Source organism: Oryctolagus cuniculus, chromosome 5 (assembly GCF_051225735.1).
Source record: "Oryctolagus cuniculus isolate XC-2025 breed Fujian yellow rabbit chromosome 5, ASM5122573v1, whole genome shotgun sequence".
Classification (NCBI taxonomy): Eukaryota; Metazoa; Chordata; class Mammalia; order Lagomorpha; family Leporidae; genus Oryctolagus; species Oryctolagus cuniculus.
Genome location: NC_142871.1, coordinates 10504895 through 10521005, shown reverse-complemented (window position 1 = coordinate 10521005; position 16111 = coordinate 10504895). Strand labels below are relative to the sequence as shown.

Sequence of the window (16111 nt, the reverse complement as noted above, 5' to 3'; positions counted from 1 at the left end):
CTCCTCGTTCTCAGAAGCTGGGTTAGTGCCAGGACCAGCAGGAGGAGCTGGGCCTGTCCTAGGCCTGTGACCAGGTGCTGAGGCGCACTCGCAGACGGCTGGGCCGCACAGGACTCTCCTCAGCGCCTCGGTCATTGCCTTGGTGGAAACCTTAGGCCTTCATTTGTTTATCCCTGCCCTCTGTCTCCCCTCCAGTAATAGAGCAGCTCCTGGTGGTGGTAATGGTATTGATTGTCATCCAGATTAGAGCAGACCAGGATTTCTGTGCCATCTGGGGCCATGCCTGTGGGCCAGGCTTGTCCAGCCCCCTTCCCCGCGCCTCCAGGCCTGTGCTGTTCCTTCACATTACCCAGCGGCCGGGGGCCCCCAGCTCGGAGGCTGATGGGGAAAGGGTTACAGGCCCCTGATGTTTATAGCTGCCTCTGTGTGGTTGTGGAGGTGCTGCCTGACTGTGGGTTTTAATGGACCTGATGCGTGTTGTTCAGGAAGGAAAGCCGATGAAAAAGTGGATTCGCCCTGTCTGCACATCGTTTGTGTTGAAATGAATGCTTACTGGTGACAACATGAATTTATGTATTGAACTTACTGAATATCCAGACAGCATAGTATATTTGAATAACGGACTGGCTCATCTTTGGGGTACATGGGAGCCGCCTGGAGGACTTGTTCAAGTAGGTTGCCGAGCCCTGCCCCTCCCTCACGGCTGCCTCTGAAGGTTTAGGGTCGAGCTTAGAATCTGCGCCGTGACCAGTTCCCAGGCGTTGTCGGTGCTGACAGAGGAGCACTGTGGAAGCCCGCTGCCAGCAACTGCACTGATAGAGACTCCACTGGGGCCTGCTTGTTCCTAGTCCACGCCTCCCCGGTCATGGTCATCCGCAGGCCGCCACAGAAGCGCGGCAGTGCTCACTGGTGCCAGGCAGGCAGGAGTTGTCACTGCGCTTCTCTGCTTTGCGTCTGGTGGGGTCGGGGAACCGGAGAACAAAGGCAGAGGCGATGGCATCCTCAGCGCCCGCTCAGGCCAGGCCCAGAGCACAGACGGAGAAGTCTGTACTCCGCTTCCTCCTCCCCACAGCCCACAGCCTCCTCTCTGGCAGGAGCCTGCTCATGGTGCAGGCGTTAGAGGGCGAGAGGCCCCTATTTGAAAGTCCTGCCATTTTTACCTTAACAAAGTGACAACTAGGAAGAGAGAAGAGACATTCCCTGTCAGATCTGGAGTGGTGGCATTTGTAAGCAATCTGAAACTGTAGAAAACCAAATGCGATAACGGCGAGGACGCCTGGTTAAATGACCTTTGGCATCTGAACAAAGTGGAACACCTCCAGGGGCCTTCCCTGTCAGTGTGTGAAAGCCAGCATGGCGACAGGTCCACCCATGGCCTCCGTGGCACACGGTGAACCGACTGGCCAGGGGTCCATCACAGCGCGGCAGCCCAAGTTCTGAATCTGCACTGGTTTCTAGGACGTGGCCATCCTACCTCTGGAGGGCGGTGCTGGGAATGCTGTGTGCACCGCTGCGCGTGTTGGCGTTTGGCTGAGGCAACTCCCTGGAAAAGAAAACTCCGCAGTTTTTTAAAGGTTATTTTTATTTATTTGAAAGGCAGTGTTACAGAGAGAGAGAGGGGGAGAGAGAGAGAGAGCTCTTCCATCTACTGGTTCATGCCCAAGATGGCTGCAACAGCTGGGCCTGGGCCAGGCCAAGCAAGACCAAAGCCAGGAGCCAGGAGCTTCTTCCAGGTCTCCCATGTGGGTGCAGGGGCCCAAGGACTTAGGCCATCCTCCACTGCTTTCCCAGGCCATAGCAGAGAGTTGAATCAGAAGTGGAGCAGCTGGGACTCAAACCAGCACCCATATGGGATGCTAGCACTGCAGGCAGCAGCTTAATCCACAACACCAAGATGCGGGTTCCAGAAAGTTCACTAGATGTTAGATATGAAGTTAGATGATGTTTCACCATCCAGAACGAAGTTTCCTCTAAATACCAGGAAGCAAAAGAAAATGGCTTTATTAATTTATTAGAATTGAGGGAGTAATACGAACTCCTAATAAAATTTCATCAGGTTTTTCAGTGGCAAATGACAGCAACTTTAATGATTTAAAGCAGTAGTAAAAATGTGGTTGAGTTTGTCTTAACATCATTTGATGTTTTACCAACAACATACACAGTGTAAAGTATATCTAAGAAAAATTGTACTAGAAAATTCCTCAAAGCTGATTCCCATGTATTGAAAACGAATCATTTGTAATCTTACATTTGATATATATCCCTCATATTTAGGAATAAAAGACACTGATGGGGGAAAATAGACCAAGTTAGCATCATTATTTTTTAAATGTATTTCTCAGAAACCATGGCCCTTAATAGACAAGGTGCAAACAGGTGCCAAAGTAGCCATGTCAAACAGTTCTTTTCTTATTTTGTTGGAATAAATTCTAGTATATACATTTTCTTTCATGTATCCTTAGGGGATCTAATTTCTTTACGGCTCAGGCCTAGGAACTCACTCGCACAGACACAGTACACCAAGCCCCGGAGGGGCAGCCTCCTTCTTTTCGGGGTGCAGTTTCGAGTCCTCAGCCAGAGTCCTCATGGGGCACAGTGGTGCTGACAGTGCCCCGCGGGAGCCCAAGGTCCCCAGCCGCAAGAAGCTAGGCTCTGCCTCCCTGACCCTCGTCCTGCCTTTGAGAAGAACACAGACTCATCAGCCACCTGCTCCGTGGAAGAGAACTTATCCACCTCAGACCGCCTTGGGCTGAGAGCCGCTCTCTGCCCTCCGGTGCCCACACTGCCCACCTCTGGTGCAGGTCTTGAGATCTGTCAGAGGACAGCAGTCACGCTCCTGGCTCCCCACACGGCGTGTAGACGCCCGTGACCATGAGTGTGCAGCTGCACGAGTCCATAGGCAGCTGGCATTGGAGGTGAGCCAAGGCGGTGCCGCTCTGCCACTGCCTCCGTGTACTCTCCTCTGCCGTCGTCACCTCTCCTACGTTTCCACCTGTTTTCCAGAATAAAACTTATTTTTGTGTTGTGCTGCTGGGATTTCTTGCGAGTAAAGAAAATCAGTTCAAGTGCTTTGGTCTTACCTTCAGTGTTAACAGCAATGTAGAAGAAAAAGGTCAAAACTGGAGTTTAGTATTCTGCGGTGGCACCTGTGCTATTGGTTTTCATTTTAAACTGACTCTTCTCTGTGTAGACTTATATTCATACAGAAGAGCTATTGAATTACCTCGCAAAAAAAACCCTGAGGTAGTACAGCATATGCCCCCTAAGGCAGTAGAGGAACAGTTAAGATAGCCCTGAAATACCAAAATTGTAACAGGAAGATTGTAACTAATGAGGTTAGATTTTATCCTTATTCCTTTTTTTTTTTTTTTCATAAGATCATGAGAGTGAAGCCCCATGATTTTTAAAAATATTTTATTTATTTATTTAAGAGGTAGAGTTACAGACAGAGGGAGAGATAGAGAAAAAGGTCTTCCATCTGCTGGCTCACTCCCTAAATGAGCAGCGCAATGGCCGGAACTGCGCCGATCCGGAGCCAGGAGCTTCTTCCAGGTCTCCCACATGGGAGCAGGGGCCCAAGCACTTGGGCCATCTTCTGCTGCTTTCCAAGGCCACAGCGCTGGCCTCTCCTTATTTCTTAATCTTTACCATACATATCTTAAAATTCAAGAAGAGTGATAAGAAATAGCTTATTAGTGTGTTGCTCTGCTTTTCAAGAGGGCTTAGAGACTAAGTAGATAAATAAGAATAATAATGATTAACATTAAAGTGATCACATTTTTAACCCCTATAACATGCTAAGCTTAATGAAACTAGCAAATGCCCTTCTAGCTTACTGGATTAGCAATTAGGTGAAAACGTTGGAAGAAGGCTTATTTATTTGGACAGATGCAGAGAGGTCAGAATTAATTTTTTGAAAACCTTTTAATTGAATTCCCTTTTAATTTTCACAGTGGTGCCTGGTTAAATATTCATGTCAGTGCTGGTGGCTTCCTGAAGCTCTGAACTGATCTGGAGTCTCAGAATCAACACAGTTATTTAACCCTTTCATCTGGCGTGCCAGCAGGGACCGCCCGAGTGCAGTCCCATAGTGTCTGAATAATTAGAAGGTAGTGATGAGGATTTAATTAGTCCTTGAGATATGCAGAAACAGAACCCCTAAGAACTTTGCTTTTTACACACGGACTGCGAGCAGAATGGGTAGTGCGCGGGCCTGTGATGTGTCAGAAAATGTATTCTGTGGCTGGAGGCAGTTCTGTGGCCGTCAGATTGGAGCAGGAGGCACACGGAGTGGAAGCCTTGGGAACGGTTGAAAAGCAGCCCCCACTCTCCCCTTCCTTCCTGTCCAACCCTTCTCCTCTCCACTGCTTACAGAGACGAGCTGAGGCCGAAGGGCAGCACACGTTGCCGCCCTGTGAAATCGGGACGCGAGTTAGAGGAGCAGGATGAGGTGTGTTTCCTCAGGACCAGGAGAGGCTGGGTAGAGAATGTCGCATTTTCGTAGGACCCAGTCAGGTGCTTGGTCCAGCCAGGCATAGGGCTCTTCTGCTAGCTGTTTGTCGGCAGAACCGCGGAAGTCTCGTCTCTGGAACCTGATCTGCTTGGAGATGCTCGCCGTAGCCTTGTTTTCATCAGCCGGCACCGTGCCGTCCGGCAGCCGCGCAGCCGGGCAGGGCAGCTCTCGGAAGCGCTCTCGCCCTGCGTGCTGCCCACGAGCAGGCTCGGGATTCTGCCCTCAGAGAGGGAGCTCTCAGCCGAACGGGCTGCGGTCACACCGACGGGACAGACTGTGTTCCCGATATTCCTGTGCTTCTGTTGTTGGCCGCCTTGGTGTACTGTTATTCTCACTAATTAATGGTGCATTTTAGCTTCTGAATAGAATTCAGAAGTCTGAAGAGAATTTCTCGACAAATTCCTGGTTACATTCGATTTGCTTAGGGCAAATCTTGCTCTGACTTTTTATGCCATGGGAGGCAGAGATCTGAGTCCGTTCCGAGCCCTCCTGGGGGCGCCGCTGAGCTCTTGAGGGCGTGTCTGTCACGGTCATCCAGGTCCCTCAGCCGTCACACCCTCTCGGGGACGCAGCAACCAAAGGAGAGAATACTTGGTGTTCTTAAATCAAGGGCATGCTGGTCACGTGCTATGGGACGCGGTGTTCGCCTAAAGTCACTCTAAGCATTTTAATCTCAGCCCAGACTGCAGCTGCTGCTTCTGCCCCGCCTTCGTCCCAGGCCTGTCCCCACCATCCAGCCGTGCGCGTGCGCCAACAGTCTGAGCTGGCCTCACCACACCTGCAGCCTGGCACCAAATAAGTTGTCCACAGGCCACCTGCCCCCACGCCAGCCAGGCTGTTTGTAACCCGGGGGTATTTACATGGGAAGAAAATAAAACTTGGAAGTTTTTAATGCTTCCAACTGTTTTCATGGTGAGATTTATAACAAAAGACAGTTTTGAAGTTTTTTGTTTTTTTTTTTTTTTTTTTTGACAGGCAGAGTGGACAGAGAGAGATAGAAAGGTCTTCCTTTTCCGTTGGTTCACCCTCCAATGGCCACTGCTGCCAGTGCACCGCACAGATCCGAAGGCAGGAGCCAGGTGCCTCTCCTGGTCTCCCATGGGGTGCAGGGCCCAAGCACTTGGGCCATCCTCCACTGCACTCCCAGGCCACAGCAGAGAGCTGGCCTGGAAGAGGGGCAACCGGGACAGAATCCGGCGCCCCAACCGGGACTAGAACCCGGTGTGCCAGCGCTGCAGGCGGAGGATTAGCCTAGTGAGCCACGGCACCGGCCAGTTTTGAAGTTTTAAAAATTACTTTTGAATATATTACCTCGTCTAGCTCCTCAGCTGGCCAGAAGAGATTAACAGCCAGTGCTAAAATGAAGAGGACCACTCAGGCAGCTGTTAGAGTGGACGGAGGGATTTGAGAGTTTCTGGTCGTGCGAGCTGCAGCAGCTGTCTAGTCCCTCTCTGTGTTGGACCCGCACTGTTCAGCCTGACGGTCGGCCTGCGGAGGCTGCCACGTGCCACGAGCCACAAGCCACGAGCGCTCTCCCAGTCTGCCTTTCTGGTTGTCGGGAGGAAATCCGTCACTGCTCGTGCCCGCCGGCTTCTGCCTCCACCCCCGAAGCAGTTAGTGCAGCCTCTGCTCTGAGTTCAGGATCCCTTTCGAGGAGTCGTGAAATGAAAATAAACTGGCATGGGAGATTGGTATACAAGGAACAGTATCTAACTTCACTCTGGGAAGTTGCTTCTGATTTCTTCACACTCAGAACTCTGCCTTGGGGCTGGATGTGCACCAAACTGAAGATGGTCCATAATGAAGGCATCCTTAGGTTTATCAATAAGTTTCTTTTTTCTCTTAAGATTTATTTATTTGAAAGGCAGAGTTACAGAGAGGCAGAGGCACAGAGAGAGAGAGAGAGAGGTCTTCTATCCACTGGTTCACTCCCTAGATGGCTGCAACTGCTGGTGCTGTGCCATTCCGAAGCCAGGAGCCAGGAGCTTCTCCTGGTCTCCCATGTGGGTGCAGGGGCCCACCCAAGCACTCGGCCATCCTCCACTGCTTTCCCAGGCCACAGCAGAGCTGGATGGGAAGTGGAGCAGCCGGCACTTGAAGCAGCACCCACATGGGATGCTGGCACTGCAGGCGGCGGCTTTACCCACTACGCCACAGCGCCGGCCTCATTACGTTTCTTTTAGGCCTACTATTCAGAAATAAGTTCTTCAGAAAAGTGGGGAAACAAATACCACACATGATAAAGGGCCATCTTATATAGAAGAATAATCTGTCTTGATTTTAGTGTATTTTAAAATAAGCATAATTGTGCTACCTCTGTTACATGCAATAATTTTTTTAGAGTTGCCAGTTAGAACGTACTTATAATAGCACTTGTTTGTATCATTGAAAGTGTTTGAGAACATCTGGGTCTTAGGTAAATGCGGCATGCGTACGGCACACACCGACTGACACCAGCGTGACTCCTCTCCTGTCCCTTTGATGTTCCCTGCCGCAGGCTGTCGTCTGCCCTTTTTCCCAGTCCAGAAAGCCCGGTGCCATCCTTGATGCCCATGCTACCCCAAAAACATGAGTCACCAGTGGCTGCCGAGTCTTCTCCTTTCATGGTCTCCACACATGCCCCCCCCCCTTAAAGATTTTATTTATTCATTTGAAAGTCAGAATTAGAGAGATAGGGAAAAGACAGAGTGAGAGATCTTCCATCCGCTGGTTCACTCCCCAGACGACGACAATGACCGCTGCTGGGCCAGGCTGAAGCCAGGAGCTAAGAACTTTATCTGGGTCTCCCATGTGGGTGGCAGGGGCCTAAGCATTTGGGCCATCTTCTGCTGCTTTTCCTAGACACATCAGCAGGGAACTGGATTGGAAGTGGAGCAGCTGGGATACAAACCAGGTCCCCTCTGGGATGCACAGCATCGCAGGTGGTAGCTTTACGCTCTGTGCCACGGCGCTGACTGCGCATGCCCCTTAGCAGCCGCTGTCACGACCGTGGTCCAGCCTCCTAGCTACCTGTGCAGCCTTCCAGCTCTTCCTGCCTTAGCCTCGCACCTCACCCATCACGCCTGTCACATCGAGGTCAGTGCCTTCTAAATGCTCTCAGTCGCTTGCCCCTGCCTTGGAGAAAGGTCACTCGTGTGCTTGATGGTGGTGCCCTCCCAGGTCCAGCCCCGCTGCCCTGTCCAGTCTCCCTGGTCACAGTCTCACAGCCTCTGGCATGCTAAGCCTCACCGGGGATCTTTATACGAACTCTTCTCTGTAACCGGAACACCTTTGCCACCATGCCACTTCCACCGTGCCCCCTCCTTGGGCCTTCCTGTCTTACTTCCCAGTCCTTCGGGTCCTGGTGGCCTGGCACACGCAGTGGGTACGTTAGCACAGAAGGAAGCATGCCTGGCGCAGTGTTGCCCCCTGCAGGCCGGGCACCCTGTGGCCATGGCCCAGTCACTGCTGAGTTCACAGCGCAGTTCCCGGCTGGAGGTCCTTGAGGACGGGGACCAGGCCTTGTCGGTGTCAGAGTGCCACGTCCTGTGCCGTCTCTCAATTACTCCTCGGGGACTCCGGAATCAGAAGGTCTGGGTTTAGGTACCATCTTTACCACTACTAGTTCTGTGACCTTGGATGATTAATTAAACCTCCCCTTCCTCATATATAAATTGAGTAGCTGGAGTATCCTGTGGGTTTGTGGCACAGATCACATGAGATCTTGTATCTGACGTGATAAAGCGCGAGGCTGTGTGAAAACAGGAAGCGTAAGCATCGGCTCTGTGCCTCGAGTGAGAGCTGGGTTGAAAACCTCACAAAGCCGTGCGCCCCTCTTGCAGCACACGGCAACACGCACCCGCTGCCATTGCACATTTTCCAGTGGAGAGACCGGGGCTGCACGTTAACCAGCTGCACCTGCACCTGCTCCTAAGTGCGGCCGGGCAGTCTGACCGCAGCAGCCGTGGGGGTGGACAGAGCGGGGCGTGGGGCACGTCCCGAGGAGGTGGGGCCAGAGGGCCTCTCCTTTCTCCCTTCCCTTGCCGTCCACTCTCCCGCTGTTCCTGTCCCCAGCAGCCCTCCCTCCAGTAGCTGTCCTTCTTTGCTCAGGAATGATTCTTGGAGTCACTAAGAAATAAGCCACCAAAGTCAGGCTTACTGAGCTGCTTTTGTAAAGGTAAAGTAAGCGGCTTCTGCACATGGAGCTTTCTTTTCCCTGGAAACACATGTTCCGATCTACACCAGGTCCCATGGTTGCATAGGTGAGAGGAGCGTGTGTGAGAGCCTCTGGGGCTTGCAGGAGTCAGATACAGCCACACACACATGACAGTCGCGTGATGACCGCTCTCCACAGCTAACATACGTGCTGCTTGTCTGGAAAGCCAAGGAAGGTCATGGAGGTGGCCAGAGGTGGAGCCGTGACTGACAGGAGTTTACCAGTTACATGGCGGTCGGGGCTAGTTCTCTAACAGATACGATGTGGCATTTGGTTTTCAAACTATGCCTTTGCCATTACTGGACTTCTCCCATTGCTGGGTAAAATGCTGCAGTGGCCCTGTGCATGACAAGGGTTTGTGAAGTGTGGGAATAGTGTGCATGATCACATAGACACGTGCATAGACTCGCCATTGCTGGGTAAAATGTCGCAACGGCCCTGTGCATGACAAGGGTTTGTGAAGTGTGGGAATAGTGTGCATGATCATATAGACACGTGCATAGACTCGCCATTGCTGGGTAAAATGTCGCAATGGCCCTGTGCATGACAAGGGTTTGTGAAGTGTGGGAATAGTGTGCATGATCATATAGACACGTGCATAGACTCGCCATTGCTGGGTAAAATGTCGCAATGGCCCTGTGCATGACAAGGGTTTGTGAAGTGTGGGAATAGTGTGCATGATCATATAGACACGTGCATAGACTCGCCATTGCTGGGTAAAATGTCGCAATGGCCCTGTGCATGACAAGGGTTGTGAAGTGTGGGAATAGTGTGCATGATCACATAGACACGTGCATAGACTCGCCATTGCTGGGTAAAATGTCACAATGGCCCTGTGCATGACAAGGGTTTGTGAAGTGTGGGAATAGTGTGCATGATCACATAGACACGTGCATAGACTCGCCATTGCTGGGTAAAATGTCGCAACGGCCCTGTGCATGACAAGGGTTTGTGAAGTGTGGGAATAGTGTGCATGATCACATAGACACATGCATAGACTCGCATGTGCACATTGGCTCATGATGAGGAATGCATTTCCTAGCCATGGGCTAACAGATGACCCTCTGAGCCACAGTGCCTTCAGGTTGTGACTGTATATACGTCCACTCAACACATACATATTAAGAGGCACAGAGACGGAGGTCTTCCATCTATGCTCCATTTCCAAATGCTGTCTGCAGCTGAATCTGGGCCAGGCTGAAATGAGGCTGGAACTCAGGCTGGATCTGGCATGTGGGTGGCAGGGACTCACCCACTTGAACCTCAGCTGCTGCCTCCCAGGGTGTGCACTGATTGCCAGGAAGCTGGGATCAAACCTAGAGTCAGAACTTGAACCTAAGCTCTGCACTATGGGATGCAGGCTTCCCAAGCAGCACCTTAGCTACTGCACCAAATGTCTGCTCCCTTTGGGTGAGTTAGTAAACAAAGCTGTTATTATATAATAGATGCTCATTAAATGTTGACTGTTATTAGACTAGGGAACAGCACCTTGCTTGGAACATGGAGATAGCCAGTAAATGTTTGCTAAAGGACTTGATGTAGAGATTTGCAGATCTGAACCAACCTTGTGGCTGTGGGAGCCCACAGCACTGAGAGATGCCGTGGCTGCCGTGTCCAGGATAAGAGAAATGGTCCGTGCCAGATGCTGCGAGGGTGTGTGTGCCGGGCCAGGAGATCCGGCACAATTCCGTGCAGCAGTCCAGAGCCAGTGACAGATCCCTGCAAAGATGCCCGAAGTTGGGATTCAGAGCCAAGAGAAGGTACTAGGCTTGACCACAGGCAAGAGAGTCCCTTGTTCAGAGAGGAGGAAGACAAATAATTGTGGCACGTGGCTGTCGACGCACTTGGTGAGAGGGCCAGAGGTGGAAATCTTGGGTCTGCTTCTCTTGTGGTACGTGTGGCCTGTCTGTTGTTGACGTCTAGTAGCTGGGCAAGGGCAGGGTCTGGAGAAAGGGGTCAAATGCTAAGTGGCCACTGAAAAGAACTGGTCAGATGGGTGCCTGGTGCCCTGTAGGAGAGTGCAGGAGGCCTCCTTCCAGGGGCACACTTGAGGTGTGCACTCGGGTAGTGAAGCCGTCTGCTGGAGTGGGCTCAGACGCTCCTGCATGTTGTTCAGGTCGCGGCTTAGCTGTAACTTCTCCAAGGAAGCCTTCCTGCCCCCGGGAATCGCTCCTCCCCTGATTCCCGCGGTGCCCGTGCTCTTACTGCACTCATCACGTGCCGCGTTGGAGTGGATTGCTGGATGCCTGGCTGTCTCGCTGGAATGGAAGCCCCATGCGGGCAGATGCCATGTCTGTTTTCCCATGTCTGTTTCCCTACACTGGATACCCAGTAAATGAGAGGGAAAGGAAGTGACCCAGTTGACTGAGATGTTAAACTTTTTCATCTTTTATGAAATTTCAGATTTTAGTTTATCATTTTTGCTGGTTGATAACTTATTTCCTATTTGACTACTTTTTTTAAGATTTTATTTTTATTTATTTGAAAGGCAAAGTTACAGAGAGAGAGAGGAAGAGGAAGAGACAGAGAGAGATAGCGTCCATCCATTGGTTTACCCCTGAGATGGCTGCCAATGGCTGGGGTGGGGCCAGGCTGAAGCAGGAGCTTCTTCCAGGCCTTCGACAGGGTGCAGGGACCCAAGCACTTGGGCCATCTTCCGCTGCTTTCCCAGGCCATTTCAGAGAGCTGGATCGGAAGTGGAGCAGCCGAGACAGGGCACCAGCGCTGCAGGCGGCAGCTTTACCAGCTACACCACAACACCAGCCCCTTGACTAACTCAAGTTTGTCGATGACAAGAATTCTTTAAAAAGGGGTATTCTCTTAGGGGTGGGCATTTAGCCTGATGGTTAAGATGCACATCAGAGTATCCAGGTTTGATTCCTGGCTCCCTCTCCTGACTCCAGCTTCCGCCCCAATGCAGACCCTAGGAGAAAGCCGTGGTGACTCAAGTGGTTGGGTTCCTGCCACCCACATGTGAGACCTGGCTTGAGTCCCACTGTTGCAGGCATTTGAGGGGTGAACCAGTGGATAGAACATCTCTCTCTCTCTCTCTCTCTCTCTCTGCTCTGGCTCTGGCTCTGGCTCTGGCTCTGAAATAAATAGTAGGGCCGGCTTTGTGGCACATCATGATAAGCCTCTGCTTGCCATGCTGGCATCCCATATTGGAGCAACGATCCCATCCCAGATGCTCTTCTGATCCAACTCCCTGCTAACGCTCCTGGAATCACAGCTGATGATGCCCCAAGTACTCTGCCACCCTTGTGGGAGGGCCAGATGGACTTCCTGGCTCCTGACTTGGCCTGGCCCAACCCTGACTGTTGGAGCCATTTGGAAAGTGACCCAGCAGATGGAAGCCAACTAACTAGGGCTCGCTCGCTCACTCTCTCGCTCTCGCTCTCTCTCCCCCTCTCTGTTGCTCTGCCTTTCAATACATAAATAAGTCAGTAAATCTCAATAAATAAACACTCTCTCATCCTGCTGCCATCCTATGAATGCTAAGGTAGCAGAGGCATGCTGGTAGATTTGTGTAACATTATTGTGTTTCAGAGCTTGGAATGGAAGTCACAATGAATAAAGGGCTCAGAGAATTATACTGAAGGCCATAGCAGGGCCTCTGGGTAGCATTTCCACGCGTTTTTCAGTGCTAAAGCACTTGTGCACGCATCCATTCGACTCTCAGGTTGAGCCTGCGAGCATTGTTTCAGACAGAAAGCCCCCAGCCTCGCACGGGCCTGGCGGAGGCTCCTCTCACCCGCCCTGATTGCTGAAGGCCCAGCGTGGCCGCGCAGTGCTCCTGTGCCACAAAGCCTCTCTGTGAGCATCAGCTTGGGCTCAGATGGGTTTTCTCCCCGTAAAGTGCAGCTCTGATGGCGCGTATGAGAAACACGTCTCTTCATCGGCGCGGGTAATGCAAGGGTTTGTGACTGTACATCGTCACCGGACTCACAAATAGTAAACTCACTCCCAAAAACCTGCTGGCATTTCCACTGTGGGTGAAATTCCAAGAAACTTGGCTTTGTATAAAGTAAGTAACAACTGTCTAGTTTAGTGCTGTGTCTGAAGTTTGAATTTTCCCATGGTAGGTATCTGCTTGAGACATAGAATTTCATAGTACATTTAGTAACTCAGTATATTTTATATTTTATAGGAAATTCATTTTGTACTTTCTAAATTTCCCTTTCTGGAAAGTTTGGTTTTCTAAACTCAGATGGTTTGTAACTGGAAACGTTTCACACCTTTCTGAAAATGCGGCTGCATTCTCTCAGCTGTCAGGTTTTCTATTCTCAGACTGTTACAGGCTGCCACTTTCTAACAACTGCTTTAAAAAAAATACAGTCCAATAAATATGTCACTATAAACAGGTAGGGACTTTTAAGTTCTCATTCATGTATCAGAGGAAGAGAGACAGAGATGACAGAGAGTAAACTCCCATACACTGGCTCATACCCTGGGTACCACAGCAGCTGGGGCTAGGGCTGAGCCAGTCGGAGCCAGCAGCCAGGAGTTAGGCCAGATCTTCCACATGGGGGCTGGGATTCATCCACTTGGAACATCATTTGCCTCTCACGGTGTACGTTAGCAGAAAACTGGAGCTGGGACTGGGAGAGAAGTCAGAACAGGAACTCAGGCTCTCCTATATGGGATGCAGGAATCCCAGCCAGCGCTGGCACTGTGACTCAGTGGGTTAAGCCGCTGCCTGCAGGGCCAGCACCCCATATGGGCACCAGTTCAAGTCCAGACTGCCCCGCTTCTGATCCAGCTCCCTGCTGATGCACCTGGGAAAGCAGTGGTGGACCCCCACCCCAACCTGGGAGACCCAGATGGAGTTCCAGGCACCTGGCTTTGGTCTGGCCTCGCCCTGGCCGCTGGGGAGTGAACCAGCAGATTCTCTCTCTCTGCCTCTGCATCTCCCTGTCTGTAACCCTGCCTTTCAAATGAACAAAAGACAAAAGAATCTTTAAAAAAAAAAAAAAAAAAGGAAAACTAAACAAGAACCACTGCCATTTGTACATGGAAATTAGAGACCCAACTCTGATTTTCCCAGGAAAGAAAAATGTTTAAACTATAATCAAAGAGAACCTGAGCTAGAAGTGTCCCTACAACTATTACACGGCATCCCCTGTTTTAAAAAATACAGGCGAGGACACTGAGGCCAGAAAGGTTAAGTTAGCTTCTGAGCTCTGCGCAGCCATCGTGGGAGCCCCGACTGACGTCCCAGCTGGCTGGATCACCTGGCAGCCTCTGCGGCTTCCTGGAGCTCGATACAGAACTGTAGTGAAGACTGATGTTTGTTGACAGCTGACTGTGTCCCTGGCTCTTTTTTTTTAATAGGTTTTTTTTTTTTTTTAATCTTACTAATCCCCACAGTAACCCCTGAAGGAGATAGGATTGCCTCTGTTTTTCCAGACGAGGAAACGACTAATAGACGTAACAATTTGTTTATTGAGGATGAAAAATTTTAACAGAGACTTGTTTTTTAGGTAACTGAAATTTCCATCAATTTATTTAGACAATTGCATTATTCCATAAGCTTTAAAAATCCAGTTATATCCATTGTGGAAGCCTTTTCCAGTAGGATCCTGGCATTTATCATCATGTGTCACTTTGTCTAACCCCTACACGGCCTTCTAACTTTTAACCTCACTCCCCTTCAGTCCTTTCTATATGCTGCGAATTACGTCAACTTAGCTTTAAAGATGCTTGTCAGTCCCGTCAGTCTCCTGCCCTGACAGCCTGAGCGTACTCCAAAAAGAGGGCCGTGTTGTGGCACTGCATGTTAAGCCTCCACTTAGGGCGCCTGCGTCCCATGTCTGTGTGCCAGTTCACGTCCTGGCTGCTCAGCTTCTGATCCAGTTCCCTGCACATGAGCCTGAGAAGCAGGCAGATGATTGCTCAAGTACTGGAGTCCCTGCCATCCATGTGGGAGACCCAGCTGGAGTTCCTGACTCCTGCCCCTTCGGCCCAGCCCAGCTCTGGCTGTTGCGACTATTTGGAAGGGTGAACCAGCAGATGGAAGATCTCTCTGTCTCTCCTTCTATCTGTCACTCTGCCTTTCAAATGAATAAATAAATAAATCTTTTTTTAAAAAGTGTTCCTGGAAAATGTAATTAAAAAATAAGTTTGTCTTGGTGCAGATTTTGAAATCTGTGAATACTTAGAGTCTTCAAAAGTTCATGAAAATACGTATTATAAAAAGTGCTCTGCATAGATTTCAAACATGCTAGTACCAAAATAAATATTTTTCATAGTGCACTCATGACCTGTACCAGTATTCCCCAAGCTGAAGGGCCAGATCTCCACAGGATGACAGGGGCAAGAGTTTGGTGGGCCATGCAGCTGCTTGGTAGAGAGCAGTGTCTGTGAGATGAAATACTTCATAGGCAAGACTTAGAGTGCCCAATAGAAAACTGGAGGTGATAGGAGACAGTTCTAGAACAGGAAGTTAAAAGCTATAAAACAGTGTTCACATTTATCCCTGGTACAAGAAATACAGAGTAAAGCACAACCACAAATTATAAAATATCTCTGAAAGGATCCCTGAAAAGAAGTTTGCTTTGACAAGCGAACTCTATGGTAAGAAATAGGAATGAGAAGGTTATACCTGAGTAGGTGGGATAGTCAGGAGGTAAAAGATTTATGAACCAGAAAACCACCACCACCACCACCACCATCACCACCACCACCATCACCATCACCACCATCACTACCACTATCACCACCATCACTACCACTATTGGAACCACCATCACCGCCACCACCATCGCCATCACCACCATCGCCATCATCACCACCACCATCACCACCACCATCACTACCACTATCACCACCACAATCACCATCACCATCACCACCACCACCACCACCACCATCACCACCACCACCATCACCACTATCACCACTATCACCACCATCATCACCACCACCATCACCACTATCACCACCATCATCATCACCATCACCATCACTACCACTATCACCACCACCATCACCACCATCACCATCACCATCACCGCCACCATCACCACTGTCACTACCACTACCACTATCACCACCGTCACTACCACTACCACCATCACCACCACCATCATCACCACCATCACCATCACCACCCTCATCACCATCACCACCACCATCATCGTCTCTTACTACCTGTGTCACATGTTGCAGATTCCTCTCACCTGTTATCTTGGTTGATTCTTATCATAGACCTCGTCTTCATTTGGTGAAATTATAGTTTACCACACAAAGGTCACAAGGCCAGCTGGATTCTGTGAGCCCCGCCTTCCGCTCACTGACACACCCACCCTCCCTGCTAGGCCACCAGCAAGCTGCAGACAGCTCCTCCTCGCAGTCTGCCACCCTGCAGCACTTCTGTGAGCCGCGCCCGGAGGCCAGCAGGCCTT

At 50.5% G+C, this 16111-nt stretch overlaps 1 protein-coding gene across 26 annotated transcripts in view; it reads left to right on the top strand.

Moving 5' to 3' along the window:
- The window catches only part of ARID1B (AT-rich interaction domain 1B), a 444025-nt gene that overhangs the window by 349474 nt on the left and 78440 nt on the right, over positions 1–16111 (top strand). The window lies entirely within an intron of this gene.